Source organism: Alligator sinensis, unplaced genomic scaffold (assembly GCF_000455745.1).
Source record: "Alligator sinensis unplaced genomic scaffold, ASM45574v1 scaffold243_1, whole genome shotgun sequence".
NCBI classification, from domain to species: domain Eukaryota; kingdom Metazoa; phylum Chordata; order Crocodylia; family Alligatoridae; genus Alligator; species Alligator sinensis.
Window position 1 is genome coordinate 4,401,478 of NW_005841841.1, and position 20,117 is coordinate 4,421,594.

The 20,117-nt window shown below is 41.3% G+C and overlaps 1 protein-coding gene and 1 long non-coding RNA gene across 2 annotated transcripts in view; one reads left to right on the top strand and one right to left on the bottom strand.

Moving 5' to 3' along the window:
- Positions 1-20,117, bottom strand: part of LANCL3 (LanC like 3) — a 45,635-nt gene that overhangs the window by 15,068 nt on the left and 10,450 nt on the right.
- The window catches only part of LOC112550444, a 15,193-nt gene continuing 8,773 nt past the window's right edge, over positions 13,698-20,117 (top strand). The window contains exon 1 of the long non-coding RNA XR_003094297.1: positions 13,698-13,830. This is a non-coding gene — a long non-coding RNA (uncharacterized LOC112550444). The remainder of the gene's footprint in view (positions 13,831-20,117) is intronic.

Below are 20,117 nucleotides of genomic sequence, written 5' to 3' on the forward strand. Positions count from 1 at the left end.
GACTGATTTAATTCATTAAAATAAGAAATTTAAATGCAACTAAAACCCTATATCCATTTACATCAGTCCACACAGGCATTTCCAGTTCAGATACAAAAAAAAAAAAAAAAAAAGTAGAAATAGGTTTACTCCCCTGATAGCAGTCCCCTTCTCTGACCACTTGGCCCAGTCTGTAACTATCGTGCTGTCCAGATATATGGGTGCAAGCATCTATAATCTAGCCCCCTGCCTCCTGATCCAACTCTGCCACTCCTCTTTCCAAACTTGTTTCACATCTGTTCTCCCCAGCTACCTGACCGCACCACAGGATTGGGGTTTGCTGCTTTCTCAAAGACAGTGGTTCTCAATTTTTATAGATTCGAGGCATCCCTTGGAAAATACTAGCTCTTAGTTTTCACCTGTTTGTTGACTACAGAAAAATATTTTGTTCCTTGCACTTTCAAAGAACTCAGAAAGACTGCACCAGAATCTTTTTAACACTGTGGATTTAATATGTGAAACCTCTGAGCACATCCCCATGAGCGGCAACATGCATTTCCCCCAGGGACAACTCACAGCACCACGTATTTGTGCTGCAGCTAGTTGTCCCTGGGCATGCCCCTCCACACTTGCTTTGCTGCATGGCAAATTGCCCTAGGTGGAGTAGGGGAGGCTCGGGCCAACACTGGGCTGGCCCCAGAAGCCTAACCTGGGTTCCTGGGGGCCTCCCATGGCTGCAGCAGCAGCAATCCAGGCAAGTGGAGTGTGGCCAGCAGCTAGAGCATGGCTTTGGCCAACCAGGCTCTGGTTCTGGACAGCACACGCTGCAGCCATATATTCCACCCGGATATTTTTTGGTGTTTCTTTGTTTTTTTGTTTTTTTTTTGATACTGGGATCTCCCAGTATCAAAAAAACCCCCTGTTGCGCTGCAAATTAGCAGCATGGCAAACATGTGTAAGTCTAGCATGTGCCACAAACCACACGTACACGCTCATGGGGATGCACCCTCTGGGTTTATATTGCAAATCATGTTTATACACCTAATAGTGCTAACCTTATGGCACCCTTGAAAGGATGTCAAGGCACCTTAGTTGAATATTACTGCTCTAAGAAGAAGAAGAGAAAAATATTTAAAGAGAAAGCAGTTTTTCTAATGTTTAAAGTTTGAGTATGTGTGTTGCACTGTATTGTAAGGTGTACACATATCCTCCCTGTGCCCTTAAAGTGAAAGTTTTAGGGGAGACAATTGTTTTATTCCAGTTGTTTTGTTGTAGTGCATTTTATGCATGCAAGACAGATAGATGGTGTTAGTTAAGCACCAAGTATTGTTATTTAATATCTACTTATGGTTACAATCATGGTTCTAATCTAGAAGGTAATATTTATGCTCATGATCATATATTAGAAGCCCTATTTTATCTATATAAAAATCACCAGATATTGACTTAGTAGGCCAAACCTCCTACTGATGTAACTCCCATAAAAAATTATCTGAATACTACAATAGCATTAGAAATGTGTGTTTTATTTTAAAAAAGATCTTTGTTCAGAAATCTCTTATTTTGCAAGTGTTCTGAAAGCCCAGCAGAGGGAGCTTTGGAAGCAGTGACAACTTTCATGAACGCTGTGAAACAATGGACATTTTTGTATTCAGGAGAGCAACTGAGCCTATCATAAAGATGGGGCCAGTAGTTTAATGAAAGTATGCTACACTACATGATGTCAAAGTTCAGTTCTTAAGTGTTGTAAGTTTTCTCTTCCAGGACAAGTACAGACAGTCAAAAAGTCCCAGGCTGAATCGATTCAATCTTTGCAGGTTAGTCTAAGATGTACAGATTGAACTGATGAACAAGTGAATAGACATTCACTTTTGATTCCAGAAATGCAGCCACATGCCTGCAGTGGCCCAGGCCAGAAGCCAGGGGGTGCTAGAGCACACCACCCAGCTCAGCTGGAGCAGACAGCTTGGGGTCAAGGATAGCCTTCCCATTCTGGGAGGGAGTTTGTGGGAGAGGTGCAAAGCATCCTCAGATGCTGAGGGGACTGTGAGTTAACTTGAACCTAGAGGGCATCTGGGACAGAAATGTAATAATTGATTTAGGTTAAATCAGTTTAAGTCTGATCCAGGTTTATCTTAAACTGATTTTGGCCATTTTGAAAGCAATGTATGTTTTCTGAACTTCTGTTGTGTTACAGATTTGAACTGGTTTCCAATTACTTATACCAGTTTATGTAAGATTTCTGCCCCTAGCCTCAATGCCAGGACCAAAGCATGCTTTAGAGCCTGCTGCGTGCTATGTTATGCTCAATCCTTTTTTTCCCCCCTCTCCCTCACAGGTGAAGAGTCAAAATAGAATGGGTGAGAGACCTGGCCTCCTCAAGGAAACAAGAAGCCTCCTGCTCAGATAGCATAAAAGCTAAAAAAAACAGCAAGACCCTGCTTCTACCCAGTGTTCTGCCAGTTTAATTAACATAAAACTTTTGTAGTCATGTGCAAAAATCAGACCCCAGGCAGTGTGTTCTGCACTCCTTCTGAACAGTGTTGGGTACATCATGTTTTTAACACTCTGAAAGACAGGTCAGACTGTTGTTAGCGCAACTGGGCTTATACTCTACCACCACCAAGAAAAATATATTTTAGAGAACTTCTGAGTTTTCATAGCACAAGTATATGAATGTATAGGGACAATGCAATATATTTATGAATAATGATTATGTCATTTCTTAACAATTTGTATTTAAATCACGAATTTATTATTAGCAAAATAAAGTTCACTATAAATCATATTGATATTACTTTTTTTTGTCTTTTAAAGTCAGAATTCCTTTTCTCTTCTTTAGAGACATCATCTCAACCGCATATAAACAGAAGCAAGAGTTCATGGTTCTGGTTCATGAGACAATCATAATTCCAATGTGAAACCAAAGCCTGCACTTTATCCTGGTGATGTAACCAGGTTCTTGCTGAGGCAGGCACTGTGGCACTTTTGTAATTATAAGAGTGGATTCTTGACCAGAGGAGGTTTCTACGTGTGGGTTAGACAAACACTTGGCTGGGATGGCTGGATTAGACTGACCTTCTGAGCTCCCATCTAGCCCTGTATTTCTATGATTCCAATGGCTAAAATGGCAAAACAATCCTATATTTTTCACTTTGCTGGTGTAGATAGGCCTAAAACCATCGGCTGTACAGTCTACACTCTCCATTTAAAGGAAAAATGTAAGCTTTAGTATTCAGGGTACAATGCAAGCCTTGAAAATATGGATGGAGCACAACTCATTCTGTTGCTACCAAGTAATGTCAGAACATGTGCTCCTCTTACCAGCTTTGACCTATTAAACAGTCTCCATCCACTCAATCTGCCTCATTTCAGAACTAAAGCAAATAAAGGAAAAATGGAACTGCCTTTCTTCCAAAGTCCCCCTAACCTGAGTTCCTGGAAAAGGAGGAGCAAACATCAGTGGTTTCTCCATCAAACTCTCCTAGACTATGCTCTGGCCCTGTTTTTTACCTGGTTTACATTCCCTAACTTTAATATCTGACTCAGAAGCTCTTTTTCTATGGTCCTGCAGTCCCTGGGAAGAATGAATGTTTGCTATGCCAGCCCTTTTCCTTCAAGTCTGATGTGTTTGCCACTTTCATGGGAGATGGAGCCAATTCATGCTGCTCCATTTTCCAGCCACCTATCAGGATGGGGGAGTAGAAACCCTTCTCTGCGTATGGACTGATAATGCAGGCATGGAGATATCTGACTTCCTTTCCCTGCAGCTCCACAGGTACCCTCAGAATCTTATGACTGGGCCCTCATAACACAAATTTACCATAAATTATAGTTCCTGTGAAAATAGTGCCATGCTTTGGCGTTGCCTTGAGTTTATACCAAAATATCACTGAGTCAAATGCAATAAAATACGGTTCATTGCTCAGGTGACCTAGACAAACGTCTCTCCCCTACTAAGGAGAAGTTCAAATTTTCAGCATTTTTATCTACTTGCAAGTTCCGGAACAAAGGAGGACTGAAATCAGTCCTAAAGAAGGTGACAAACACTGGTGCTCCCACACATTTATATATATAAAAACTCATAACAGCATGAAATAAATTGGAAAATTATCCTGAAACCAGCAAAAGGCAATAAGCTTTATTTTGAGAAGTGCAGAGGTTTTTGAAAACACAGCACCCACAGTTCTCCTTGAATTTACTTCAGCTGGAGTTGCAGATATTTAACACCTCATAGGATTGGGTCCAATGAAATATAAGGAGTTTGAATTTGCAGAGTATCAATATTACAATATTATATCTGGGAAACGGTCATGCCAAGAAGGATATAAACCTCTGTAAAGGAACTGCCTCATAATGCTTGCTGACTAGTTCACACACAGTTGATTTCAAAGGTACCCCTAAATACAGAGGTAAAATTAAGCATTTGTAAATTCAGTTGCCAAGAAAAAGCAGAATACAATACTGTATGGTATGCACTTGTACTTGAACTCTGAGGGTTTTAATGTCAAATTCTGGTATTCCATCGCTAGCAGATACTGCTCTGATCATTCTTCCAAACAAATACTTGGTTAAGAAGGACAATGGGACAATAGTAGATTGTGTATTTTTTTACTTTCCATGTTTTTAGCAATCTTTTATCTCTCTTCTGGGAACAGACTTCAATTTCTCTGGGAGGGACAAGAAAAGAAAAATGAGTAAGCATATTAAATGCATCTGCAAGATGAGCATCTCCAGATGGTATAATGCGAAAGCTTTCTACATTGTCCAACTAAGGACAAAAATAGATGAGGTTATTTTTGGAGGTAGAGGTGTTTTATTATGTTCTAAAATGTTGTAGCCTCCATGCTAGAAAATGTCATGCCTGAGCAGGAAGTTTAAAGAATTGCCACAATTTTAGCAGGACTTTACCCTTAATGTTTATAGCTGTTGTTTTATAACCACTAAACAAAATCCAAGAAGGGATAATAATGTCTGAAGATAAATTTTATAGCTGAGAAATAAAAACAAATAAAAATGTTCTATAAAGATAAATGCCCCATAACAGATTGTTTTTAAAATCAATATAGTCTTTAGGATAGTTAGTTAACAGATTATGCTTCTTTTTCAAATGAAATTACTGTGATTTGATTTACTCAATTTCTGCAATGAAGACAGGGAGCAGCTATTAAAGGTCTAGGAGTTTTTCTAGGTATACAACATCTTTCCACACACTCCTACTTGTCAATTCATGCCAGACAAGTGGCACAATAATTTAGCTTTATATGTTGCAAGCATAGTGTATCAAGAGGCCTTTTAAACAGCCAAGCGGACTAGGGCCAAACAGTTGTATTATTACCCAATGCACCTGGGAAGGGGTCAGTGGATAGCAGGGCTGGGTGAGCTCAACCAGAAGAGATTAGCAGGAGTGAGGCTGGCTTGTGACTGGCTCTGGAACAGAGAGAAAGGTACAGAGTGAAAGGCCTTCAGGCACCAAGCTATTGTATTACTTCTTGAGTTTTTAGTTGAATTAACAAATTGGGCCTTGAGATAAGTTTGTCCTATAAAAAAAAACAAACCTCTGGCCTGGAGTTTGCCCTTCCCAGCAAGTTAGACCCCTACACAATAGATGGATGGATGGATGGATGGATATGTGTTTTTTTACTTCATCCATCAGCACAGTATCCCCATGCCTATTAAAACAGTGTATACAAATTACACAGCCACCCAAATTATCATATACAGTTCCAACTAAATATACACAAACTTTATACAGCAATTATGTATTTCATTATAGCACCTGCAGAGAAAGAGTACATTGCGCTTGCCTAAGCAACTCTTCATCCGTTGGTCCTCACCAGCATTCAACTCTCCCCTGTGGTGTCAAGTAGCTGTCTGCATGCGATAGCAGTCACACCCTGGTAAACTGCCTTGACGGGCAGGCTAAGCCAGGTGAGGGCATCTGGTCAGTCTTAGACCTCTGGAGAGATAGGGACATGCCTATCCCTGCATGCAAAGTCTGACTCTGGCCAACTGGGCAGACAAGACCCTAGTATAGTCCAATGGCCATGATGACAGTACAGCATCCTTGTGCATATGTGCTGCTGCTAGTTGCTCCCAGGAAATGCCCCTGGATCCTTGCTCTGGTGCACAGCAAGTTGCCCTGGGTGCCCTAGGGGAGGCTGCAGCCAGCACTTGGGCTGGCCCCAGAACCCTTATCTGGATCCTGGGGGCCTCCGAGGGCTCCAGCAGCAGTGATCTGGGCACATGGAGCTTGCCTGGCAGGCAGAGCATAGCTCTGGCTGGCCAGGCTCCAGTTTTAGGCAGCACATGCTACTGCCATGTACACCGCCCTGCTTTTTTCTGGCATAGAATTTTTTTGTCACTGAGATCTCCGAATGTCAAAAAACCCTGCTGCGCTACAGATCAGCAGTGCAACAAATGCCTGCATGTGTGGTATGTGCAGCTTGCAGTACCATAGATGGGTCAGCAGTGCTGCAAACCACATGTGTGTGCTCCTGGGACATGTCCCTAGAGATCAATGTGAACAAGCTCAATGAAAATCTCTGCTCATTGTACTATGGCATCCAAAAACCCAACTAAAATGTTAGGAATGTATGAGGAATGTGATTGAGAATAATACTGAAATTATTATGATGATGACATTATGTACATCACTGCAATCTTTTTCTTGGTATGCTCTATTCATTTCAAACATCCTCTCAAAAATATAGCAGTAGGAAGGATTTAGGAGACAGGTGATAAAACTAATTAGAGACATGGAAAGACTTCCCCCTAAGGAGAGGAAGACTGAAAAGAACATTACTGTTTATTGTCTAGAGAGGTGTATAATACAATGAGGTATTCCAAAGCTATTCAACTATTGTCTTTCAAAATAAAAGAAAAAGGGGATAGGTTATAAAAATGAAAAGCAGCATATTTAAAGATGCTAAATTAAATGCTTTGCCATACACGACACAGAATTTGTCTATGAACTGATAGGGAACTTATTGGCACAAGATTTCATTGACCTGATCAGCAAAGCAGGATTAAAAAATAAGGATCAGCTTTCCATATAAAGTAATAAAAATATACAACATTACAACAACAGGGATTTACAGGTTGAGACAGTCACAACTGACTGTAGGATTCAGCTTCATAATGTGCCCTGCAATTAGAGATAAATTACCTAATCTGTTCTGAAAATAACTGACTCATCTTTTGAAAGAAGTTTTGAAGTCTTAGAAAGAATGTGAACCTTTGGCATAAGTCAAACCTCAAAGCGTAAATCAATCTCCATGTGATGGAGACAAGGAACCTTATGGGTAAAATGCTCCAGAACTGCCATCTGCAAAAATTCCTTGAACCTTCTCTGAAGCATGTAGCTTTGAATACTCTCCGGATATTGAACTGTTGAGATTAGTTATAAATGGGGACTCAGACTCAGTATTACATCCCGCCAGCTAGTGAAATCCTTAGCTATGAGTTAATGGGAAGATTCCTTATACAGTGAACAGAGACAGGTAGCATCGAGAATGGGATTCACCAAAGCCAGTAGACTGAGCCTGGCACAGCCTAAGCTTTCCAGGAAGAAATGCTGAGGAGAGAAGCTTAGGTCTCAGTCCTCGGAGGGAGCTAGGCATGTCCTTTTACTTCACCCAGAAGGCCTTGGCACACCTTCAGCTTGTGCCATTCCAAATGCATTTGCAGTGTCCCATAGCGTAAGCAGACACATGTTCAAGCCATTTGTGACATCACAAGTGCAAACAAAAAGTAGCAAAGTTGTGCCCTTTTGGTCAAGGTTTATCCCAAAAGATTGTCATCTTTGACAGGAACATTGAACATGTGCCTGCTTCACAGAGATATCACTGTCCTTCAGCATCCCAGAATGCACATATCCTGCCCTCATGCACTACTTTGGATGCAAAAATTAACCTTTAAATCATTTCAATGAGCAGGGAGCTGGCCCGCTAGCCCTTTTCACATTACACACAAGGGCTAGAATTATACTGAGTCCCTGTCAACACCATGTGGTATCCCACATCTGTTTCCCCTCCCACAAACCCTCCAGTCCAGCCTTAGCTTCCCCCACTTCAAGCTCAGCTTCCCCAACAAGCCAAGGGTGGGCTGGAGGTAGTATCTGCCAGGCAGGCAATCAGCACTTTGTGCTGTTCCCAGGAATCAACGCACGGAGGCATGGTGGAATATTTGCTCAGCATCCCTCTGGCAACAGAGTGTAAGCAGGGCATGCTTCCAATAGGGAACATGAACCTGAGCCTGCTCCAGTTTTGTCTCAACGTTGCTACAGCACAAAATTCCACAAATTTGGAACGGCACAGGTTGAACATGTCCCAAGACCCCGAGACAGAGAATTCCTCTACTGTTGCCTAATTATTAGCACCACTTGGGAGACCTGGTTTGTCTGTTTACACAAAATGTAACAAATGCAACAGGAGAAACTCACACTACAGTATACCATACACTAGGGCATATCCTAATCCTATATCTTAAAGTCATTTATCTGGGAGATGTAGGACTTGGAGCCCTGCTTCAAGTGAAGCTTTCCCATACCTAAGTGCTCCAACCATTGGACTAATAGATATGAGAGATGGGACCATAGCCTTCTCCTATTTGTCCTGTGTCTTTGGTCAGGTCTGGTAAGCATGTTCTGAAAACTTACTGAATTGGTCTCACAGGAAAAACAGAGGAATGGCTACACTGAGAATGTCATTGGGTCTTAAGTACCCAGCAAATCAGTGCCATCAGGACCAGAATATTTGTGTACACACTGATGGTTAGAAATGTAGGTGCCAATGCATCTTTGCTGGTGGAAATGTCATTGCTTTGGGAATTGAAGTATCTCCATGGTTACGGCAGCAGCTGAGCAGCAGTTCTTCTAACTGTATATATTTTGGACTGAGGCACTAGCCCCCAGGGATAATAGGTATCTGAAACTCATATGGAATGACTCTATTATCTTCCTATTGGATAGCATGTCTGCGTATGCAGCACCATACTGCAAACTGATGTCCAAGGGGCCTTATTCTACTACTTCCTGTGAGTCGTGAAGAGAGAGGGCAAAGCTGATGTAACATGGCATCACTTAGCATACGATGAAGTGGGCTGTCACCTACGAAAGCGTACACCTTTCTGAACGAGTTAGTCTCTAAGGTGCCACCTGTCTTGCCTTCTGCCTCAATGGTTTAAGAGAGCGTAGAATTCTGATGTAGTAGCATTTTACACTTACGTTACAAAGGCAGAAAAGACTACAAAAGGTATACAGTCCTGACAAGTCAGATACTATTACGAACATAGATGGTGCATCTATGCGTGAAATTAATGTGAGTGAATAAACTCTATTGCATATCACACCAGAGTTTATTGCTCCAGGCACTGTATCTTCACATGTGCCCAGGGCCACAACATGTTGAGTCAGGTTGGAGCAGCACCAGCTGGTAGGGGGTCCTGGGGGTCAGCCTTCCAGCCGGGGCTTCTCCTACCCAGTTCAACATGCTGCAGAACAGCTGGCTGGGGCATGAGGGTGCTCCAGTACAGTTGCCCCGCACTGAAGCACACTCATACCCCAGCCAACCCCATCAGCATCTACACGTGAGTTGCTGTGCACTAAAGAAAGCCACTGCAGGATAGTGTTTGTATTTACAAGTACTAACCTGTGGCAGAGTGAATTAGTTTCCTGCAGCCTAATAGGGCCACCCCTGTAGATGTTGAGATTTTACTGGGGAGCTAATTAGGCAGCTCTGCAATAATGCTAATTAGGCAGCTCATGCAATCTCATGTAGGTGTGCCCACTAGATCTCTTTCAGCATCAATTGGATATTTTTCTCACATGCACTGAAAAAAATCAGTGTTGCCAGTTATTTTTCCCTTATAATATTCCCATGCACTGTTTAAAACTGAAGCTTATTTTAGCTTTTGAGTTCTTAATTTCTTGAGCTCTCTTCAAACTTTCCTCTGTCCTTGAGGGTAAATGCCACTTGTCTAAGTGGCATTTAGAAGACAACACAAGTTTCACCCTGCTTACTGCCCCTTCTGGATCCTTAATGAAGATGATAAACAAGACCAGAACCAGCATCAATCTCTACAGTACTCCAAATGAAAATTGGTATCAGTTATCTTCAAATGGTGCCAGTATCACTTGAAAAATTATACAACAGAAGAGGACTTCATATTGGCATTATGCCACTTTTATTTTGACTGATGATCTGCAATTTGTACCATGCAGATAAGCAACTGAGTAGAACTATTAGCATAAGCTATGGGGAAAAAAAAGCTGACAGTGAAAAGGAAGAAGATCAAAATGAAGGTTATATAGCCCTCTGAGTCATGTGAATGTTATTCTACCCTGTGACTCTAAACAGTGGTAGTAATTTGACTTGATATCCTCTGTGCCAGATCTAACATCTCATGCATAAGTAGTTTTAACACAAAGATAATTCCAAAGGATGAAAGAGCAACAACAGAGTTTCCTGTGGCATGGAGGGGAAGTGGCCACTGCATGGAAGTATACCCATGAATCCAAAACCAATTCAAGCCACACCTTCAAATAAAGACACTCCAGACATTGTTTATATCTTGATATTGCAATATTTTAAGGACAGAATTAGGACCAGGAAATTAAGCTGCAGAAGGAAAGGGAAAGACACCATTCCCTTTAAAATATAGATTTCATAGACATTAGGGCTGGAAGGGACCTCGGAAGATCATCGAGTCCAGCCCCCTGCCCAAGGGGCAGGAAGTCAGCTGGGGTCATAGGATCCCAGCAAGATAAGCATCCAGTTTCATCTTGAAGGTGTTCAATGAAGGCGCTTGAACCACCTCCGGTGGCAGGCTGTTCCAGACCTTGGGGGCTCGGACAGTAAAGAAATTCTTCCTTATGTCCAGCCTGAAACGGTCTTGTAGTAGTTTATGACCGTTCGACCTAGTCGTCATCCCTTGGGGCACTCGGGTGAACAAACGTTCCCCCAGATACTGGTGGTCACCCCTGATAAACTTATAGGTGGCCATCAGATCACCCCTGAGCCTGCGCTTTTCCAGGCTAAAGAGCCCCATGGCTCCCAGCCTGTCATCGTAGGGTCTGCTTCCCTGACCTCTGATCATGTGCGTGGCTGTTCTCTGGACTCTCTCAAACTTCTCCACATCCTTTTAAATTAGTTATCGCAGAAAAGTCCAATAAACAAGAATTGTTTCTCCTTGTTAAAAGTTTATTATTTGATCTTTGCATACAAAAAAGGTGAAAGCCTCATCATTCTTCCCTTTGCGAAACTCATTCTCAGTTGCTACCTTATATAAGCCAAGTACGCTTTGAGACAAGAAAACTGTTGTGTCAGAAGATGTGATTCACATTACTCAAACTTCACAACGAAAGACAGAAGAAGAATACCAATCACAGGATAAGTCACAGCATCACCCTCATCAAAAATAAATAACAATATGTAGTACCTACATGGTACTTACTGCCATCTGAGGGTCTCAGAGTGCTTTGTTAACTAAATTAACTAATGTAAGCAATTATCTTCCCTACCTAGAGATTACTAGCGCACTAATTGCTGCTCTGATAGCACTCAATTATTCGGTCCATTTCCACTGGATTTGTAGTTTAATAGAATCATTCCACTCATCATTACTGGGGGAGTGCTCAAGGTAGGGAGAAAGACATGCTGACTCTTACGTTTTCTGGGTCTGTTCTTTTGAATCAAGCTACAAATATTTATTTAAGATCATATAGGAGATGAAGCTTCTATATAGTCTAACGTTTCTGTATTAATGTTCTAATTTTTCCCGAAGTCTAGGCTCTATAGGAAATTCACTTAATACCAGACAGCACAAAAGACCACTTAGGCCACTCTTCCTGGATACCTGTTTTGGGGACTTAACCCTGATAATTGAAGTAGAGCTAGCAAAAAAAAAGTTTAATCAAAGCTTCACTGTGATTTAAAATTACTGGTTTTTCAGATAGCAAATTTTCATTTCATTCCACATTTTCCATTTTTGGTTAAAACTAAATGAAGTAAAAACATTTCACACACACTTCAAAAAAAATTACGCAGTATCAAGAAACCTGAATATTTCTGTTCCTTTCAGATTTTCACAAATTTAGCATTTCCTGAACAATTGTAGTGCTGAGCTCCCTAGCTCCCAATCCAGCTCAGTGTCTGAACAACAATTTTAACTTTAAACATTTCAGAGAGAAAGATTTTTGGGTTGCGAGAGATCCAGCACATAAGTGCCCTAAACACTGTTATGGGGTTTGTGGGTTTCTTAGTGAAAATTTTAATAAATTCTTTGTCCCATTTCACATCAGATCAGAGTCAAATATCAAAACTTGACCACTTCTCACAAAGGTCTGTTTTCCAGCCAGTGTTATGCATCATTCATGCCCTGGGAAATTTGCTAAGTTGTAAGGATCAGTTTCACTTTGTAGTAGATGGGGTACACATACAGGCAAAGGATGGGCTACACACAAAGCAATGGGGTACACACCAAGTCAAACTACAGCAAGAGTACATAGCTATTCAGCAGAGCACACTGTTGATTGTGAAGTAGCACTGACCAAAGCTGGTCAATTCCTATTTACCGGTTAGGTGCACAATTTCAATTTCAAAATGTGTGGTCAGCACGGTATATAGATAATGCAAAGCAAAGGAAAACCTTGGCTGGAGATAAGAAAGACAGCCACTAGAGGAAACTAAGGCGAGAGCTCTGTGAAGTAAAAAAGAAGAAAATGAAAGATGCATAAGCCAACAGGCCAAGCATGAGAAGGGTAGGGATAGTTTGGTTAAAACAAATGCATATAGAGAAAGCAAAGTGATTTAGTGGTAACTGAAGTTTTTTTAGATGTATTTTCCATATACACATTCTCATCTGTGGGGCTCACACCCTGTACTTCAGCTGGAGACTTTTTGCCTTAGCATTTGTAGAGTGTTCTAGCTTTAACAACACTTAACATTCCACTGATTTAATATGGTCTAAAAAATAACGTGCAACTTCACCCTAAGTTAAGGCAGTCTAAATATGATACAAGTTTTGCCTGTTCAGATAGCCTTAACTTGACTTTCAATTTGACCCAGTTGCAAGCCTTTAAGTCTACCATTCAATAACTAATTAAAAAATTAGATAGCACTTTTGGAGCAACTGTACATAAAAAATACACCACACTAAGCTAATTATTGGTATCACTTTATCTGGTGTTTGTCTTCTAACTCTGCAACTGTTACATAAATGTTATTCACAGAGATCTTTGCTGGCATCATCAACAAAGCTGATGTATACACAATGACAGCCTGACATGAGAAAGTTCTACCTGAAAGTTACTATTGATTCAGCTCTGTAAGACCAGGAAAAAAATACATCAATATTTATTTCAAGAGTCTGAAGAAAGTCTGTTTTGTTGTTTCACCTTTAAGACCTTTTTCAGATACTTTCATATTTGAATATCTTCAAACTGGCTTGAACTTAATATTGAATTTGTCACAGCAGGTCCCATTAACACTACAATTCTGACTATGCCACAGAGTTATCCTCGTACATTGAATCAACAAAATATAATAACCCCCATTTTAAAGTGGGAAACAAGCATGAGTTAGCATTAGAAAGGTACTAAGCTCTGAGGTAACCTTTACACCGAGGCATAAATGACTTGCACAAAGTCACATAAAATCCTGTGCCAAAGTCAATCATTGCACCTAAATCTCCTGAGGCCAGGCCAGTCCAGTCTTGTTTTCACTGTAAGAGAATCTTTGCTGCCATAAAAACACAGCTCTCATGGCTGGTACCAGCTCTGACAATGCTGAACTATGCTGCAAAAAACATTAATAATGATGCAGAAATATTTCTGTTGTCTCATGCTGACAGGTGAGTCCTATTACTTTTCTCAGAATGTACAAGCTGCCACTCTCAGAAAGACGGGCCCGGAGACAAAAATAGAAGGGCTTGGCAGGGAAAAATATTTAAGTCAAAAAAGTGTTACATTGATGGTGATGCTGGTAATTTTTCAGTTAACAATAAAGGAAAACAGTAAGTTGCATCTGTAGCAGGTTGTATGTAACCATTTCAGTTAGAGATGTGTGTGTGGTGGAGGGCAGGATAGGATGATGTTTCATTGCTTACATTGTTATGATTTATATTGTCAGGACACCCTAGTATGGTTCTGTAAAATACATTGTCCCAACTATGTTACAAAGTCATAGTGTTGCAAAACAGATGCCCCTAAAGGTGTCAGATAAACCTGGAGTATAAAACTAGTGTGACAAATGAAAGACTAATTATCTGACCCACTTGAAATGAAACTTCTTCAGTTGTAAGAGTCTGTAAATGTAATTTTACATACCAGAACACAGCTCCTGTGGTACGGTTCCTTCCTTTATCCATTTGTCTCCTGCTAACTGGCTACTTAGGACTCAATCCAAATTCACTTTCATGTGCCTAGATGACACTCACATAGCCTTGTAATAGAAATATTTGGCACCTGAATGTAGTTTGGTTTTTCTGTGACCAAAGTTTCAGTATCAGCAAGACATGTCTGGCCAAGTCTCTTTTGCCCAGGCACCTATACCACTCCAGTACAGCCTCCTGAACATACACAGTAGAGAAGGCAGGGCCAACCATAGGCCCACTGAATCCAAAATTGTACCAAAAACAGTTAGGAGGCTACTTAAGTGATATTTAGGAGCACAAAGGTAGAATATGGATCTGGGGCACAGAGGTCACAGTTTTGTCTAGTAGTACTAGATAAACGAAGTGAAGAATACAGCCACTGCAGAACATTTAACACCAATTATTTGATATCATATGTTGTACTGATTAAGTAGTGGAAATCCACTCGAATAGTTATAGTCTGCTTTTTCTAACCCGAATGCAAAGTATTCCTCAGAAAGCCTTCTGTTTCCTCTCAATCAAAATCTAAATGACTTGATTTACATTTGTGACCTTAGTGTACCAGGGAGTGAACTGAATTGTATGGTAGTTTCAGTTAATTCCCTGGCATGTAAAGCCGCTGTGCCAGCAAGGGAAGTAATATTTTTGATGAAGAAATAAATCATTAATACCAAATGGCTAGATTCCTTGAACAGCTAATAGGTGAATTTAAAAGTCACTGTTAAAATTATTTTTTTATTTTTTGTTGGCTGGCCAACTCTGTCTGACATCCAGTAATCTTCACAATGTACATGCTGTTCTTCAGCAAGGGCTATTAATATCATGGATTCAGGGATGCTAATCTTCTGCAATAATAGATTTATAATTCTCCTGTTGGACACCAAAATATTTTGTATTAACAAAACCCAAATGACTCAGTAGCAGCTTGGATAGTTATTACAATACTATAAACAAATACTATCACGAAGTAAAATAGCTATTTTAATTATTTTGCCTTTGCTACTCAAAGACAAAAATAACCAGTTTGGTAATTACAACTTGAAAACAGTTGTTATATATCTTCAGTGTAAGATTGTCTAGGCTAAGAACCTTTTCACCGCATCCCATCGCACTGAACTGCATATCACATTATACACAACATCGCACGATACTACATCCCAATCTCATCGATAGTCCAAGTGCCATGTGACAGATGCAGACAAAGGCAATTTGACAAATTGCTATCTTAAAGATTATGACCCAGTTGAATATACTGAATTTTGATACAGAAGAAAAGTTATACTCAAATTGAAATGGCAACTGTTTTAAGGTACTTATGCATCCTCTTTGCTACAGTAACCCCACAACAAAAAGGCAGGCTTATTGTAACATGGGCCTTCCCAGCATCCTTGCTCACTGGACTGAGTAGCCATGGTGCTGACAGCCATGGTGTTGACAGCTGGCCGGACGCAAAACCGGCAGCATGGGGAAGCAGCACGCGGTGGCAGCACAGCGTGGTGAATGGCGGCGGTGGGGAGCAGGCAGCTTGCGTGCGGCTGCTGCCATTCACCGCTCTGTGCCACCGCCGTGTGCTGCTTCCCTGAGCTGCTGCGCATACCCTCTGGGGCCATCCCAAGTACCCCCGGGAGAACGTATACCACAGTTGACAACCTCTGCTCTAGCTGATGCCATCACTGCCTTACTGACAGGCTCCCACGGGAACAGGGGGAGCAAAGGAGCAGCCTCGTGTGTGGAGAACACAACTTTGTAGTGCTCCAGCCAGGGGGCTGTGCACATGTGTATGCACCCATAGTGCTTTATTTTTGTAATGCTACAAATGAGCATGTGTCCATAGCCTATGAGGTGACTGTTAGCAAATGGTGCCTTTTAATGGAGATCACTGGGCTCCCTCCAACACTGAATTTTTCATTTTAAAAACCCACTGAATGTATGTGTTCTGACCTCTTGTAACACTCAAGGTATAATATATGACTCCCTCCTCCCTGCTTGCCAGTCGGCCAACAGCACCCCCCAATCTGGAAAGGGCTACGCACCAGAACAGGTACCCTCCAGAAAGGTTACATTCCTTAAAAAAGGTTGAAAACCCCTAAACTAGAGGCAGCCCTCTCTACCACTGCTGTGGTTGCAAAAGTTGCTTCTGCTGCTGCCACAAGAACACCAACTGTGGCAGGGTCCCAGCAAGGCAAGCTGTCAGGGAACCAGTCACCCTTCCTCCCTCCCTCCGCCTCTTTTCTATTTTTGTCTCTAGCCTCTTTGCCGTTTCATTTTCTTTGTCCCTACTATCCCCCAATGCTTCTGTCATCCTCTCTTCTTCTTAACATTGTGGCAGAAGGCTTGGTGCTCCTGCTACTTTAAGGAGCAGGCAGGCTAGTGCTGAGGCAGCCTGCAGGTATGGCCAGGGCTGGTTACTGGAGTCATTTGACCATGGAGGAAGTCTGTGCTTAGGTAGGATATAAGCCCAGACCTGAGTAGAGCCAGCAGTAGCATCTTGGAATCTGCTGAGGAAACAGTTACTGAGCAGGATAGCTGCAGCTCTGAAAGACCAGCAAGGAGAGTGCAGTGTGATGCAGTTTGGAGGTTTGGGGAGGAAGTAAGGGGAGAAGGAGGTTCCTAGGAACCCAGGGAGGGGTCTAGAGCCTGGACTGAGGGGCTAAAAGTGTGGGACCAGCAAGGGTCCATGAACCTACTGAGGGACAGAGAATGTGGCACCAGAGAGGGTCTAGGAGCCCAAAGGAGGAACTAAAATAGAAAGTAACATCCATGAGTGATGACACCTGTGAGGCATGGGGCAAGGTGGAGGGGTGGAATGGAGCTACACAATTAACCCATTAGTCAGGGAGCACAGGCACCTGACACTTATTTGAGAGAGCAATTTGGGAAGCCCTGGGCCAGCCTCCCTCATATAAAAATATAAGACATCAAGGCATGGCAAGTGACTGAAAGGGTGATTGCTCCCAGAGAGCGAGGGCCAAAGTGACCCCAGGGGCTTCACGGCCACCTCTGGAAGGACACCTTGTCATACACCTCCCCTTTCTTATCCTCCTTTCTGCTTTTCACAGTCTCCACTGTATTCTGTCGCCTCTTTCACACACACATACACATTCTCTGCAAGACATATTTGCACTGTTTGCCACCTTAACCTTGGGTCCAACTCTGCCCCTTGCAAGATGAAATGAGACTTTATGTAATGTGAAGAATCAGTTCAAACTATTAGATGAATACAAATGTGTCCCATGGAAGCATATATATGAGTATCAAATACTGCTGTACTAGAGTGGCCAAGAATTCTTCGGCACGCAAGGAAATCTGAGACAGTTACTCTGAAAAATTCCAACATGAAACAGATCTAAAGTTACTGAGGTTCAGAACAGTAGCTTATACAGCTCAGGGTAACTTCATAGTTCCTTTGATTTAAATAATTTGCTAGCTTTGGATTCATACATCCAGGGATGATTTACCAATCATACACATGTGCAACAGTTTTCAGAGTGTGGGCTCAGATCCATCTCCACATAGACTAAACGCCTATGCCATGACTACATGCCTGCAGTAGTTTTAAGCACTAATAAGATGTTTTTAACGTCATCATTTTGAAAGCAGTACACACACATATGGCCTCTTTTAAAAGGACTTCTTAGCCTTACCCAGCCTTCATTCCATGACCATGTTTTGCCTTTTATCATGTAGAATGAAGAAATATGTTTGCTTCCAACCTTTACATATGGCAGAACTGTGCTCCCCCATACTTGATTTCACAATCAAGAAAAAGGACATCTTTAGTCAAAAGCCCTTTCTGATTCAATATTAATGTGAAGGCAGCAATTAGGGAAATAAAACTCGAAAGTATAAAAATAGGTAGCGAGCAATATAAATTAGAATAATAAAATATAGAAAATATATTAGGGAAGCTAAAGGTTTCAGGAAAAAATCTATGATGTCAAGGCTAAGGACAATAAGAAAGACTTCTTAAAGTATAGTAGGCATGGTGCGCATAGTTGATGCCCATTACTAGATCAATGTGATAGAAGTGTTAATAATGATGCAGAAAAGACAGCAATGTTCAATACGTATTTTTGTTTTGCATTGGGAAAGAATAAGGATGCTGTACTCATATCGAAGGGTATTGATGTTAAATGGTATAGGAAGAGGATTTTGTCTTCTGTGGTTCAGAGGTTTGCTTGCTGAATAACTGACAGGAATATTGTGAGTTCAAAGATGGGTGGGGGACAGAGGATCAGTCAAGAAGTATGGCTGGAGATGACAAGAGAAATTCTAGGGCAGTAAAAGTGGTTAAGGGGTTGGGGCACATCACTTATGAGGAGAGGCTGAAGGAATTGGGATTATTTTATTTAGTCTAGAGGAGACTGGGCACATCTCCATGTTCATTAATGCACTGTAATTATGGCACATTAAGTTTAGTACCTATAATAACAGGTACTAAATGTGCCATGATCAGCATTACTGTGCATTACTGCAGATGCCCGTTTTTTGTGTGACAGTGCACATTGGACTAAATCTACTGCGCATTAGTGCATTAGCATGGTTTTTGCCAGCCATGTTAATGCATAGTAAAATTAGGCCAATGCTCATTAAGCATCCCATGTAAATGCACCCACTGAGAGGAGATTTAATAGCAGTTTTCAACTACCTGAAGGCTGGTTCCAAAGAGAATGGAGCTAGACTGTTCTCAGTGGTGGCAGATGAGAGAACAAGGAACAATGGGAAGGCATCAGGCAAGCCTATGTGAGCACTGCTGTTTGTCTCTCAATCCACAGGCTGCAAATATTGGAGACAATACACTCAGCTACACAGGAGAGGGGAAGAAATACTTTAAATTCAACAAATGTGCTTTTAGATGTTTAATAAGTAGAACCACCTTTCCAAAGGGAGACCCAGTAGTTCTTGATGATGATGATGACGACAACTATGATGTTTGTTGTCTATGTACTGACATTTTCTGGATTCAAAGGAATAGTAACTATGGCATGGCTCTCCAAGATGTAGCAATGAAAGAAAATGAAGGGGAAAAAAAATCACAGGAACTTTAGCAGATGCAAGACACTCCCTTAGAAAAAATATGGTAATTGTTTAAATTTGATAAATATGATACTAGAATTGGGATTATTATTTGAATATCATAGTAGTGTAGGGAGAATGGAATGTCCAGCTTGAGAAGCATATGTATAATGACAGGAAGCACAGAGCTGGGGAAAAACTAATGAGCCTGGTTTAAAACTTCTTGGATTTGCTTGTCTGAATAGCTTTATTCTTGCATATACACAAGCCCTCCAGAAGAACAACCTGGTCTGCACAGGGTGGTTGATGTAGGTGGCAGAGAAATTGTATCTTCATACCCAAATGCTGGCAAAGTTCTTTAAGTATATACAAAACACATACCTCCTCTAGAGCAGATAGGGGAAGGGCTCATGACTGGATGATGATGACATTCAAGTTAAGATTGATGAAACAACAGAAAATGAACTACAGGATTAAGTATGATCATAACAAGCTTCAAGATCCACAGTTCTGAAAAGAATTAAGACAGAAAAGAATTCCAGGCCAGATTGAGAGAAAAAAATTGCTCTTCTCATCCTTTTAGAGAATGTTTAAAACATAGTTGATAGCTTTATTTAAAACCTAGATGAAGATGCTTCAAAAGTCTGGGGAAGATGAAGAAAAAGAAAATCAAACAGCTATAAATTACTAAAGACACACTGTTTCTATGCATTCAGTGCAGAGAGCTAAAGCCGAAACATCAAGCAGGA